The sequence below is a fragment of the Schistocerca serialis genome, chromosome 2, assembly GCF_023864345.2.
Source record: "Schistocerca serialis cubense isolate TAMUIC-IGC-003099 chromosome 2, iqSchSeri2.2, whole genome shotgun sequence".
Classification (NCBI taxonomy): Eukaryota; Metazoa; Arthropoda; class Insecta; order Orthoptera; family Acrididae; genus Schistocerca; species Schistocerca serialis.
Window position 1 is genome coordinate 1,162,777,061 of NC_064639.1, and position 15,046 is coordinate 1,162,792,106.

The 15,046-nt window shown below is 42.9% G+C and overlaps 1 protein-coding gene across 1 annotated transcript in view; it reads left to right on the forward strand.

Annotated features, from left to right (window-relative positions):
* Window positions 1–13,946: 13,946 nt before the first annotated feature.
* LOC126458629 (cytochrome P450 9e2-like) overlaps window positions 13,947–15,046 on the forward strand; it is a 100,115-nt gene continuing 99,015 nt past the window's right edge. Inside the window, exon 1 of the mRNA XM_050095798.1 lies at window positions 13,947–14,001. The gene's annotated coding sequence lies outside the window, so the exon portion shown is untranslated. The remainder of the gene's footprint in view (window positions 14,002–15,046) is intronic.

Genomic DNA, 15,046 nt, shown 5'->3' on the forward strand with positions numbered 1-15,046 from the left:
TTATCTTGGAAAGTTAATAAGACGCCAACTTACAATTTTCCATAATTATTGAATGCACCTTTCTAGATACACTGAACTAGAATTATTACTAAAATTGTGTTGTGGGATATGTTATTTTTTTTTCTTCAAACACTTAATTTTTTACAGAATTTTGTAAATAAATGAACATAAAAACAAAACAACTCACGATATTTTAATTATTCTAGTTCCATATGTGTTGAATCTCACACTTGGCATACTGTGAAAATTTCATGTCTCTACCATCAGTACTTTTTTAGAAAACACTTCATTTATTGGAAAAAATGTAGTTGAGAGACATTGAGGTTTAAAACTTTTTAATTACAAATTCTTCTACAGACTTACATCTCTGCCTCTTTTATGCACTAGAATTACCCTAGCCCATACTCTGTGTCTTCTTCAGTGTCACAACTGCCCTGTGCTTGCTTCCTCCTTTTCTTTCTTGCTTCTTCTGTTATTTGTTGAGCAGCTAACTCTGCTTCATGTACGCGAAGCTCAATCAGTTCCTGCAGTCCTGTAGCTCCGTTCTGTCCACATCTTATTCCTAACTTCTCGAGAACCTTGAGTCTTTCATAGTTCCCACCATTAAAAGTCATTACAGCATCAGACACTGCTAACTTTAGAGTCATAAGGCCAACAAATACATTTTTAGGCACACAGCACCACACAACATTACTGAAGGGCTCATTCACATTCTAGGTCTTCTCATGTAAACACTTCTTTAGCAGCTCAGGATTTGTTAAATCTCTGTAAATAGGTTTGATTGCCTCCATTACTGCCAAAGGTAGAGAATGTTTATGTGTGTAAATTCATGCAGGGTGTCAGAAAATTCAGCTTACCTATATTTACCCCAATTGTTTGGTGGAGGTGGACACAAAGCATGATATGGCTTTTCATTGGTTGATATTCGATGAAAGAAAGTGCCCCACACAGTTCTTTTCGTCTTCTCTAAATTGTCACAGTTATCTCTAACAGCCTTCCCATAATATTCCTGTAATTCATCAATTACTTTGTCTGTTAGTCAAATGTTTCAAATGGCTCTGAGCACTATGGGACTTAACATCTGTGATCATCAGTCCCCTAGAACTTAGAACTACTTAAACCTAACTAACCTAAGGACATCTCACACATCCATGCCCGAGGCAGGATTCGAACCTGCGACCGCAGCGGTCACGCGGTTCCAGACTGAAGCGCCTAGAACCGTACGGCCACACTGGCCGGCTCTGTTAGCCTTCCAGCACATTTATTGTCTTCTCATGAGACAGTTTTGTACTACCCAGCTTGGTTTTTAGGGTACACAGACGTGTTCCCAGCCGTTTCGTGACATGTCCTGCACGCTCAAGTTTTTGTACGGGAACATCATGTGGCTTACTGTTTCGTACTGCAATGAAAGCCTTGCTTTCTCCATCATCTACGTAATTCACGTATCTGACACCTCTCGCCTTCTGCAAACGCTGGAAAATGTTAACTGCTCCTTTTATCTCCATTTCTCCACTTGTGCCATCACAATTTTTTATTCACTGCTGCTTATGCAGTAATCTGTTCTTCTGGTTCACTGTACAATCTTGGCAGTACTTACTGAGAACTTCAAAAACCAATAGAAGTCAGCTAACTACAAAAATAGCCGATAATCACATTACTTTTAACGGAAACTAGTATCAGTAACAAATGTCTGATTTGTTTCTTCGTAATGCCAACTTCTGAGACGTAGCAGTAGGCACAAAACAAAGCAATCCACAGCCTTCTAGACTGTGTAGTTCCCAAGATATGACTGCTCAACTGTCGCAGAATATGCATAGATGCGAAATTTGACAGTCACACAACATTCAAAATATTATTTGAAGGTATCACAATTGTCTGATGTTAATGTATTATATATCAAAATGTTCGGGAACGTCCAGAGTATATTATGGAGTAGAAAAAAAAAGTCAAATTTCAACGAATTTCACGTGCAATCTCCCCTCAATGTGCCTCTGTATTACATTTTTATAGTGCTTGGTTGTTAGTGTACTTCCCATCTGCAGTTGAGGCAGTTTATCCGACTCTCCGATAGACTTAGACAAAGACGTTTGTACTTGTCGTTCGAAGGACTATTGTGCTCAAGTTGGCATGGTACGAACAGGGTTTTCTCTAATCACTTCCGCTACCTGTGTAGACCCAAATTTTGCTAGGGAACTGATCTAGTTCCTGCGATCTTGGTGAGCAAAGTAGCTTGTGGGAACTCGTCTATGGTAGTCTTACTACGGTGATAGAGTTCGCGTAAGATAGAGCCTGACTAAAGCATTAATCCATTGCTTTTACAGCTTTAGGTCTTCGTAATCATGCGGTACAGTTGACGCAACATAGGGACTGCAAGGATTTTTGCAATTTTGCGATTTTTATAGGTAGTTCCTCTGTTCAACCAGAACATAGGAATGTGAAAGCTTGGCGTACGAGCTATGCTGGGTTTCAGCTAGTGTTGTTGTTCCTAAGAATGAATGTGCGTTTGCTTGCGTTTCTTGCGTTTTCAATTCTTCCTTTACATTAGTCTCATTTCATTCTGCAGCTTCTATCCGTTTCGAACGTGTGCTTCTAACTGTTCAAACCCACGTGTTCGTATATCCCTTAGATACCCTTCACTTCTCTGAATGTGTTTTATTTTGTGTTTAAGTTTCGGTAATATGCTGATGAGAATAAATCGTTCTCCAGAATAATAAATTCCTAGGATTTTCATGTTTTTTCTTGGTCTTACTTTGTGAAACTTGGACCTTGTGTTTGAAAAACGAATGAACCTTCAGCTCCTCATTTCTTCACCTTTTTCCATTATCGGTAGCCTTTAAGTTCAGTTCCATTCTCGAGTGTCTGGCCTATGACCTGTATTTCTGACGGCTCGTAATCATTCGTTATTCTTTCTTGTTATGGGTGCTTTGTGTCATTTTATCACCGAATTGGTTAGCCTATGCTTGAAGTTCTGATTGTTTCTGTAGTGTAGTTTTAGCCTATGTTTACTATTTTCTTGCATATTTTTTTATTACTTTTCTGATCCATTTGGATAAACCCGTGCTACTGGTATTGTTGAGTCACTATTTGTGATCTAAAATGAATTTCTTACCCTAATATTTCATTCAATTCTATGGTATGAATTTTCTGTGTTGATGATATGTGCCTTATATTGGCGGGAACGTACCTTTTTGCAGATTATAAGTTTTTGTGGTGCGTGTTGTAATTCTTCAGGTGTGCTTTATTTATCTATGTGGTGGTAGAGTGGGTATCAAGTGCGGGTGTGAAACCTGCCCGTCAAACTATCCGTATTTCACGAATTATCGATGGTTCATAAGCCCAAGAGGCAAGGTAGGTGGTTAATTTTTGTGTTCAGTTGCTCGCAAACCAGGCTCCAGCAAATTCTGTGTCCCAATGTATATGTTTAGTGTTTTTCTAACTAAATTTCTGCACGCAACATATGTTCAGTCCAATTTTAATTGCATTTCACCTAGCAGTTTATCCCAAGCATTCCAATACCTATTTCTTAGCGTACATCCTACAGCGCTTTCCCTTGCTTAAAACTTGTGCAGGACTATAGATTTTTCTTATTAAGTACAGGTTCCTTTTTGAAAATTGGAAGCCTAGAAGCAGGCTTTTGACTCTGCAGAGCAGTGTGCGCTGATATGGAACTTCCTGCCAGATTAAAACCGAGTGCCGGCCCGACATCCGAGCTCACGGCCTGCGGCCTGCGGCCTGTGCCTTTGGCCGGCAAGTGCTCTGCCGACTGACTGTGAGCCACTCAGGCACGACGCACGATCCCTCCGCATAGCTTTACTTCCGCCAGTAAACTGGTTTATGATATGTTTAAACTGTCACTCGTCTAGCTTCACCCTTCCATATCCCTAAAGAAAAGTTTTTGAATGTGGATTATTCTTACTGATAGAGGCTTATCCACTACGCATTACACATAGACCATTTACTGGCGTTCTAAGAGTGCCACGTGCTGCTGGAGATATTTTCAACTGATCCTTAGGATTTAATCAGTAATTACACCACTCGTTCAGTCTGATTTGTTACTTTTAGCTGAATCAATTGATTAGACAGTCATCTTGCAAATCAAAACTGTATACCAACAACTATCTTTCACTGTGAGATAATAACGGATTGCTGTCCTCAGCGAAAGTGAAGAAGCATTACAGTATCTGCTAAATGTAAATGTCGTGTGACTAGGGCCTCCCGTCGGGTACACCGTTCGCCGGAGGCAAGTCTTTCGGTTTGACGCCACTTCAGCGACTTGCGCGTCGATAGGTATGCAATGATGATGATTAGGACATCGAGCGGAGAAAATCTAAGATCCAGCCGGGAATCGAACTCGGGCCCTGAGAATTGACATTCTGTCGCACTGACCACTCAGCTATCGGGGGCGGACTACATTAACTGCTGAACGGCAAGAACAGTCTAATGAGTAGAGAAATTGACTAAGAGTAAATCGAAGAAAGACGAAAGTAATAAGAAGTAGCAGGAATGAGAACAGCGGGAAACTTAACATCAGGATTGGTGATCACGAAGTAGATGATGTTAAGGGTCTCTTATACCTAGGCAGCAAACTAACCCGTGACGGACGGAGCAAAGAGGACAAAAAGGGCATTCCTGGCCAAGAGAACTCCAGCAATACCAAATCGTAGGCCGTGGTTTGAGGAAGAAATGTCTCAGAATGTACGTTTTTGGTGCGCAGCATTGTATGGTTGTGAAATTGTGAAACATGGATTGTTGGGAAACCGGACCAGAAGATAATCGAAGTATTTGACATGTGGTGCTACAGAAGAATGTTGAAAATAATGTGGACTGACAAGGTAACGAACGAGGTGGTCCTCAGCAGAATCGGCGAGGAAAGAAACTTGTGGATAATATTGATAATAAGAAGAGACAGGATGGTAGGACGTCTATTTAGACATCAATGAATAACTTCCACGATACAGAGGCAAGTGTAGAGAGTAAAAGTATAGTGGAAGACAAAGATTGGAATACATCCAGCAAATAGTTGAGGACGTCGGTAAAGTGCTACTCTGAGGTGAAGAGGCTGGCAGAGGAGAGGAGTTCGTGGTGGGGCTCACGATACAAATAAGAAGACTGATGCCCACCAAAAAAACAAATCGGATATAGAAAGAATAAATCTTCAGGAATAAAATTAAATTTTTGAAAATCTTAAACGTGGCTGCGAATCAGCAACTGTGTAAATCTGAAGAGATTTTGCAACTGGTTGGCTGATTTTTTCTACCTCTTCAAAAAATGTTTGATTAGCAGCTACCTCTTTACGTGAACTAAGAAACAATTTACCAAGTCATTTATCTGGAATGATTTAAGCTATGGCGGTGAATAGTAAACTCTTGCGACACAGAAAAGAAACAAATTAAAAGCAGTAGTCATGTGCTACGGAGAAAAATAGGAGGCTTACAACAATCATTTTTCCCACGCACCATTCGCGTTTAGAACAGAAAACGTTGGAATTTAAAGTTGCAAGAAATACCCTTGGCCACACTCCGTAAGATGGCTTGCGATGTGTATACGTAGATGTGAAAGCCAATGAGGCAGTTAACAAAATGAAAGAAGACGTCGATTAGCATCATATAAAAGGAAACACCTAACTGATTGGGAATCCAATACGGTGCATTCTGTTGAGTGGATTCACGTAAACACATTGACATTAGCCTTGAACGTGACTGATAACGAAGAATTAAAACTTGAGATGTATCACACCGGATTAGTTCACTTCACGATATCAGGATCCGGGTGCTGGCCTCCAGCTTATCAGGTTATCACTAATCTGAAATAGAGGACGTCTCACGTCTGAAAAATACTTCAGAGAAGTAATACATTACCCTGTAAGATGTTTTTATGATTCCCGAGAACATTACAGTTGTTTCCTGAAGCAATAACTGGACCCGGATTTCTACCTCTTTGCGCAACGCACTAGGAATTTCAGCTTTGAGTTCGTAATTCATCGCGTGTAGATTTTTTGCCATCTGTCGTCCCAGAGTGCTATGTTACGAATGCGTTATACTGTAGATTAGTGAAACGAGGTAAACATCATCACCTCCAAACTTTTGTTTATACAATGTCACATTGCTCTTTATTCTACAGATTTTTGGCGTAACCAGACTCTGATATCACATCATTAGTAAAATGCTGTGGAGACGGGTAACATGGAATACACTTAGAGCTACTTAGCTAGCAAATCTGACTCTTCACATGGTATTTGGCGCAGGCATCAGCCTTTATCGTACCGTCGTTTTGCTTTTTCTAGCTCTTTTGTGGCGGTTCGATATGAGCACTAAAGATGTTTGATATTTCCCTTACGTCTGACGTTGTGGCAGAGAGCGAGCGAACCGAGCACAAAAAAAAGATGCTTCCCTATTCCCATGCAGTTTGATGACGGCCTGAAACCAGATAAACGAGAAGCATACAATCTCTAACGCTAAAACCAGCTCTCCTAAAAGCTTTTTTGTAACGCCACCTGTTATGGTTGTAAAATGGAGCATTGCGTCCAGTACAAAGAAATTAATGGAGATGTGAAATTAAACTGTGCGAGAATGGAAAGAAGAGACGAATCATGAACTAGTGGAATAATGATTGGGAAGAAAATCAACCGCATTGTTTTCAAAGAACCATCCCGGAATTTGCCTTAATCGAGTTAGGGAAACCACGGAAAACCTACATCAGGACGGCCGTCGGGGATTTAATCCTCTGTCGTGCAGAAGGGGATTCCAGCGTCTTAACACATCCTCAAAAAAAAAAAAAAAAAAATTAAAGGTCTTTGTAGTGAATAAGAAAAGTCTATAAACAATCGAGTCCCCTAGCTGATGTAAGAAAATATTTTGCCCAAGTTAGCTCCCAAGTACCAACTGGAAGGGTGAAGAATTATGGCCGAGCGGGATTAGCCGAGCGGTCTAAGGCGGTGCAGTCATGGACTGTGCGGCTGGTCCCGGCGGAGGTTCGAGTCCTCCCTCGGGCATGGCCATGTGTGTTTGTCCTTAGGATAATTTAGGTTAAGTAGTGTGGAAGCTTAGGGATTGACGACCTTAGCAGTTAAGTCCCATAAGATTTCACACACAGTTTTGAAGAATTATGGTACTGTGTATACGGGAACAGAGTTTAACTCTGCCTTCTCTCATCATCATCATCATCATCATACAACACAAACATAATAATATATTGGGCACACATCCATTACAATCATCTACTCTCTAAAAATACAAATGCGCTTCACTCTCACATATCCGCAAGGAATGGGACCAGTGTGTGAGGAGGAATAACACCCTTTCCGACAGGCGGCTGTTCTCACCCAATGGGATGCTCCGACCAACTATGCCGTACGGCATTTGCTTTTTGTTATGGATATAAGGTAACATCCATTGTTCCACTGTGTTGTTTTGCACTGGTACTCACAGGTAACTTCATCGTGTGACTAGTGAAAATTATAGCTGTCGGGGGTGTCATGAGATGTCAACTACAGATTGAAAAGTCGACACCGGTGTAGCCAATAAATAAATATTGTTGACGCATTGACTAATGCAGACTTTAGAGACAGTTTATGATGCTGCTGTAGGTAGGGTTGGCGTAATTTCTGTCTTACTAACCGGGGCAAACCGGGACACTTCTCTTGAACTTAAAACAAGTGAATTTTGCAATACGAGGCTTGGAACTTTAATAGTGACAACTATTTATTTACAGCTCGTACAAAATAGATACGTAATTCAAAGTTTTACTAACCTTTAAAGTAGTCACCGGCATTGTGTATAACCTGTTTCCAGCGATGTGGAAGTCGTAGGATACTCTTAGAAGTGACAGTTGTGTCGACAGTTCGAAAGGCGCGGTCTATTGCCCGACGAATTTGTAGCGGTTCTGAAGCGAATGCCGTGAAGTTCATTTTTGGAACACAACCTACGACCAGCTTAAAGACAGAAGTAATGACATTTTCTGCAGTACCTGACCATCATTTTGCAGGACAATGCTCAGGTATGTACAGTGCAAGCTGTTACTGATTTGTTTGACTGATAGGGCTGCTAAGTGCTATACCACCCCTGACATAAGCCCTCTCAAGTTCAACTCGATTTCTAAACTGGAGGAAACAGGTCACGGCATTCGCTTCAGAACTGTTACAAATTTGTCGGGCAATAGACCGCACAACTCGAACTGTCAGCACAACTGGCAGTGCTAAGAGCATCCTACAACTTCAACATGGCTGGCAACGGGTTATACACAATGCTGGTGACTACTTTGAAGGTCAGTTCAATGGCTCTGAGCACTATGCGACTTAACTTCTGAGGTCATCAGTCGCCTAGAACTTAGAATTAATTAAACCTAACTAACCTAAGGACATCACACACATCCATGCCCGAGGCAGGATTCGAACCTGCGACCGTAGCGGTCACGCGGTTCCAGACTGAAGCGCTTGAAGGTCAGTGAAACTTTGAAACACGTATCTATTTTATACGAGCTGTAAATAAATAGTTGCCACTATTAAAGTTCCAACCCTCGTATTTTCTCGGTTTTGTGATTACTGCTGTCTGTAGCTACACCAAAATAACAGACCTTAGAAAATCATCACGTATTTGATAGATACCGTCGCGCGCTGACACTGATATGGCAATTGCTATTGATTTTGTTCTGCCCAACGTCTCATTTTTTGCTGCTTCGGAATAATTAGAAAGTTTGGAGCTTAGACTAGATATTCAGTCCACTGATTTCCAAGACATATGAGATTTAACGGTATGATAGCACATTACTAATTCCCCTGCCGTTACTAGTTTGCCATGTTGAAATGAATCTGAAACAAAACGAATGTCTTTTTTAACTGCTTGCAGGGTACGTGTTTGATTTATGCTTCACACTACCTTAGTGAGCCTTACTACCTGATCTTTCTTCATGTGCAATGGAAACATAACACAGGTTACATATTCTGCTTATAGACACTTCTCCATCGTTTTATGATTATGCGAATTATCCGCGATGCGACTCAGAAAAACAGAGAACCACTTGCTGCAAAGCCTAAAGTGAACTAAAGGAAAATAATGGAAACTCAGCAACGTTACCAGGCGATACTTCTCCTTAAGACTCAGTCAGGTGCGAGAACAGTAACTTCCGTTATTTACCTGAACAGCTGGAGTTGAAATGTAGGTGCACTTAAGAATTAGGAGAAAAAATAGTCAGTACGAGAAAATTTTTCTCAAATCCGAACTACGGGACAAATTGAATGCAGTCGCTGAGGTATTTTTCGGGATTCCGAATTCTTTAATCTGAAACCGATACTGTCCCTGGAAATCGGAACATGTGGCAACCCCAGTTAACAGGTGTAGCAGACAGCACTGTGCGCCACGGCTGTTAATGTTGGTTTTTCAAACCCGAGCGGCCACTGGTTTACATAGCTGCCGAGACGTCCTCAGGAGGCTAAGTGCACGACTTTCCACCAGCCCTTTGAGGAAAAATCATGAGTGGAAGCAAGGGCCGTACCCAAGTCATATATCGATAGTAGGTAACGAAAACCAGTAATCCCATTTTGTTAAATTTTGCAAATGAAGCAAAAACGGTTTCTTAAAAATTAATATAAAGTGATACAGAAAGTAGCTGCATGTCTAACTGTGTAGTAGAGGCCTACTTATTGACATATAAGAGAAATCTATGATGCAGCGACTCTAGTAATCTTGATATTTTTTCAGTAGTTGGTATTGGTTAGTCGTTATCAACATTAGTTTCTTTCTGATCTCAGGGCGTGGTACTTGTTCATTTTCATTGCGAACACACACCAAAATTTACTGTCTTTAAAATTTGTCGTCAAAAAGGGTTCGTATTGGAACGGAATATTTCGTAGTATCTTTATAGCATCGCATTCTGTCCTCGCAAACGCAAGTATACAGTAGTATATAAACATTCCATACGACTATTTTGTTATTATATTTAGTGTTTGATGTGAGTGGATATAGACGATTCACCGACCGGTGTGGCCGTGCTGTTCTAGGCGCTTCAGTCTGGAACCCTGTGACCGCTACGGTCGCAGGTTCGAATCCTGCCTCGGGCATGTATGTGTGTGATGTCTTTAGGGTAGTTAGGTTTAAGTAGTTCTAAGTTCTAGGGGACTGATGACCACAGCTGTTAAGTCCCATAGTGCTCAGAGTCATTTGAACCATTTTTATAGACGATTCCATCCCTCTCTTAACTGTTAATTGTTCAGCCTTCCACGCTTGCAAGATATCCTGTGTGGACGTGTTTTTTATGAAAATGAATGTTCAATTCTACCAGGCACCACATATTTTCTGACCCCGACGATAACACAACAACACGACCGCGTCGTGTTCAGCGTTCTGCACCGCATAGCACAGTGGACGTCCCTCACTTCCGTGTCAGCCGCGCCGCGCTCGCTCTCCCACGAAAACGGACAAACCGCCAGTCAGCGCAGAGCCAACTGTGGGCAGCACAGTTTACAGGTTTGCATTGAAACCCCCGCCGTTCTAGCAACATAATCCGGTGTTGTGGGTTGCGCAGCTTGAAATCCATTTCGTCCTTGCGCAGACATCGCGGACGAAACGAACTACAGGTATGTAGGCGCTGCACTAACAGAACACTTAGCTGCCGAGGTACAAGATATCCTCGCTGCACCACCCAACGCCGAACGGTATGCGTCAACTAAGAACACACTTGTGACACGCCTCTCACGATCAGAAGCGAAGCGACTAGAGCAGCTTTTACGGACTGTGGAGCTCAGCGATCGAACCCCGTCGCAACTTTCACGCCGTTTGCGCACACTGGCAAGCAACGCAGGAATATTTGGTTGTGCCGATTACCCTCTGACACTCAAAAATTTCTGACAATGTGCGCGGGTGATTTAAATCCTCAAGCGCGAAAAGCGGACAGAGAATACGTCTGCAGTGACACCAGCGTCCCTCCAGTCGGAATTAGAGGAGCTTACCACGCAAGTAGCCGCATCACAAACGACGCACACACGTCATAGACCGCGCCACAGGTCGTCAAGAAGTCGTAACCGCTCGCAATCGGCACAAAATTTGTGTTTGTACCACAAGTAATTCGGCAACGACGGGCGAAAGTGAACACCACCATGCAAGTAGAAACACGAAGCGGAAAACGTAGAAGCAACAACCATTCATACCGGTAATGCATGTCGACGTTTTGTCACAGACGGCAACACGAAAGTACAGTACCTAGTGGACAGAGGGACAGAAGAGCCCGTGTTCCCGGTAACTCGTGCACCACGCCTGAGCTGCGACGATTCTTGTCTGTTTGCGACTGACAACTCTGAGGTTAAAACATATCGTCTCAGGTCACATGGTCGCTTAACCCAGGACTACGCCGCACATTTGAGTGGCGCTTCACAGTAGCGGATACATCGCAGTCTGTCGTAGGAGCTGATTTTTGTGTATCCTTTTATGATCTGATACCTGACCTCCGACGCAAGCAGCTGATCGATTCCACTACAGACATGCATACTCTAGGGGACGTGTGTTGCATCACTCCGATGACGGTATGTATGGTAGCAGGAGATACACCGTACACACCAAGAAGTTTCACAAGTAGATTGGTCAAACAAAGTTTCGTCCGGCCTGGAATGCACGCTGACTGCAAACATTTGTCAAGCAAAGCGTTGCGTGTCAGAGGAACGAGATTACGCAGTATGTCAGAGCGCCGCTAGGCGCAATTCTGCCACCGAATCAACGCTTCGAACATGTGCACGTCGATATCCTAACCCGGCTCACAGTCTCAGAAGGCCATAATTATTGTCTTACAGTTGTGGACTGATTTACCAGACGGTCTGAAGCATTCCCCATGAAGGATATCACAGCCGAAACCGTGGCGCAGACATTTTTTCGCGGTTGGATCGCCCGATTCGGCCTACAACTACGGATTACCACAGACCTGGGATGACAGTTCGAAGCATACCTTCCCAGTGCGTTAGCTACATTATTAGGCATGAAGCTTATACGCACCACGGCCTATCATCCTGCATCAAATGGTATAATTGAACGCCTGCATCGCCAACTGAAAGCAGCTCTGCGATGTCACACGATGCAAAATTGGTTGGAGACATTACCTATTGTACACCTCGGACTACGGGCGTCATTCAATAGCCATCTAAAAGCTATGGCAGCAGAGCTAATGTAGGGGCAAACGCTACGTCTGCCAGGAGAAGTCTTGCACAGCATGGCAGACGATACAGTGGATGCACCAGAATTTGCTGCTGGATCACGAGAGGACAAACGCCAGCTTAGACCGACGGCGCCCAGAAGTCAGGCTGGGAGACACTCGTGCGTGTTAGCAGATCTTGAGAACTGCACACACGTTTTCTTACGCAATGATGCAGTACGAAACGTCATTGCAGCCACCGTACAACGGACCACATCCGATAATTAGGAGAGGTGGCCACACATTCCAGATCAGAGTAAATGCTATGCCCACCACTGTCGTACTAGACCGACTCGAGCCCGCATTTTTCGACGCCTGGATACAGTAAGGACTGCAGGAGGTGAACGAGAAGATAGAAATGTAGCACCAGAAAACGTCCCCGCACACCACAGCCACTACGAGACGATACAGATGCCAGGCGCCTCGGAGAAGAAAACGACGCCGAAGACTGGTACCTCACAGCCTGCTGGAACAACTGCCTCCAGTGGTACAGTGCCAGGTTTCAAGAAAGCAGTGGTAACGCATGCAGGGCGATTTGTGAAATTTAATCTCCGATAGGGGGGAGTCATGTAGCATCGCATTCTGTTCCCGCAAACGCGAGTGTACAGTAGTATATAAACATTCCATGTGGCTAGTGTTTGTTATATAGTTACTCTTTGACGTGAGTGATATAGACGATTCCATGCCTCTGTTAACAGTTAATTGTTCAGTCTTCCGCGCTTGCAAGCTATCCTGTATAGACGTGTTTTGTGTGGTAATAAATGTTCAATTTTGCCAGATACCACATCTTTGTATCTTTAACTTTGATGGATGAATCAATGAATAAAGACGATAATCTTTACGCAAGTGCTGTCCAAATTACTTTTAGACCCTTGCAAGTACGTTAAATTCACGTCAGAAGTTTTTTTTCTGAGTTATTATAAAGTCAATGTTCATTAACGTTGGCAGTCAAAGATCCTATGGCTATGTCAACTTTCGTTCGATTTGATGATAAAATGACAGTCGCTGTGCTGCGTTGTGTAATGTAGCCATCGAAAATAATTAAAGTTCTCACAGTTTAAGCTTTGAATTAATTTCTGTGCACTGATATTCCCTATCTCACTTTCGTGAATTCACTTATAAAAAACAGTCATCTCTTTTTAACAGTAGACTTTTTCTCTCTCACAAAGATAATTACTTTCAGATGAAGTAGAAGGTACTTCTGAAATTAAAAAGCACTCACATGAGCTAACACAATACTGACAAGGTGAGAGAAGATGTACCGAGATCAAATGATAAAATGAAAGCGAGACACTATTGTCTCGACTATATATAGACCTGTTCAAAACAAAAGCTAACGTGACTATAACTTCTTACGCCTAGATTTTCTGTAAACACGAATTATTCTTTTGAAATGTCTTACGGCCATTTAAGAGTGGTTTCAATTCACTTACAAATCGATCTCTGATTATGGAGTTATTGGCTACTGGAATTAAAGAGTTTTCACACACAGATGAAAATACTAGGTTTTTTTGTCATCGATATAATCTTACATTAAGTCTGTCTGATGCAGGGGCGGATAATGAAAGGAGGGCAGTGGAAAGCTGACACTTCATTCTGCCCAGATCTCTCGAAAATCAGAAGGGAGCCACCAGATAAGCTGGTCGGTACTGCGATGCACTTCTCTGCGGTTATCCGGGACGATGACGTGGCGTTCGCTCTTCCCCTGCCTCAGGCCCCCCACCGCGGAACCGCCTGCGTCGTGGCCGTCTGCGTATCAACGCGAGTCCGCTAGAGGCGCTGGTATCCAGCAGAGTAACGCGCAGTCTGCTGTTCCGAGTGCTGCCAGAGGTGAGTGATGGCCCGTCTGTCAAACGGGGCGTTAGCGAAGTAAGGTGTGCGTAGTGCTACTACAAAGCTACTGGTTATTTACTCGTTCAGTGAACGACTGCTTCAGAAGAATCTCAAAGCTAAGAAAAGTGCTCGTACAAACATGTTAAATACGCGGAATCTCGTAATCTGAAGAATTCACAGTGGCATTTGAAAGTTGCCAGCTGAACGTCTGTCGGTCATTTGATGTCGTGAAACTTTTGCCGTACATAAAAGTTTCCTGTCGTTAAAAATAAAATATGCAAAGAGAGGCCTAAAGCAGTGAGCATCAAACTTTCTGCTCAGAGTCATTACTGACATTCTGAGGCGTCATCTCGGGCCGCATATATACCGGTCTTATAATTGATTGGTAACTACGTAAATCAGCATGTTATGACGTCCTAACAAACAAGCTATAGGAAGGGTGCGGTAAGTTGGCCGCCAGTCCGCAAGTACTGATCGTTAGAAGTCCGTAACATTCGGAAGAGTACCCATCAGTTGCTTGTTCTCTGCGTGCAGTCATTCTCGGCGAACCCAAAATTGTGACGCTATAATTATAGCCTGACGAGGTGTTGTGTTGTCGTTTGTATGGGCAGATGATTGATTAATAACAGTAATCGTACTTAGTTTAAATACCTTATGCTATAAGACACAAGATCACGAACGCTTACTTAAAGTTTTGACTTTCAGTTTTGTTCTACTCATTGTGTTGTATTAAGACAGCCTTAATCTAATTTCATGTTTCTTACAACTTATATGTATGTTGTTGTTGCTGTTGTGGTCTTGAGTCCAGAGACTGGTTTGATGCAGCTCTCCATGCTACTCTATCTTGTGCAAGCTCCTTCATCTCCCAGTACCTCGCACTCGGGAGGACGACGGTTCAATCCCGTCTCCGGCCATCCTGATTTAGGTTTTCCGTGATTTCCCTAAATCGCTTCAGGCAAATGCCGGGATGGTTCCTTTGAAAGGGCACGACCGATTTCCTTCCCCATCCTTCCCTCACCCGAGCTTGCGCTCCGTCTCTAAT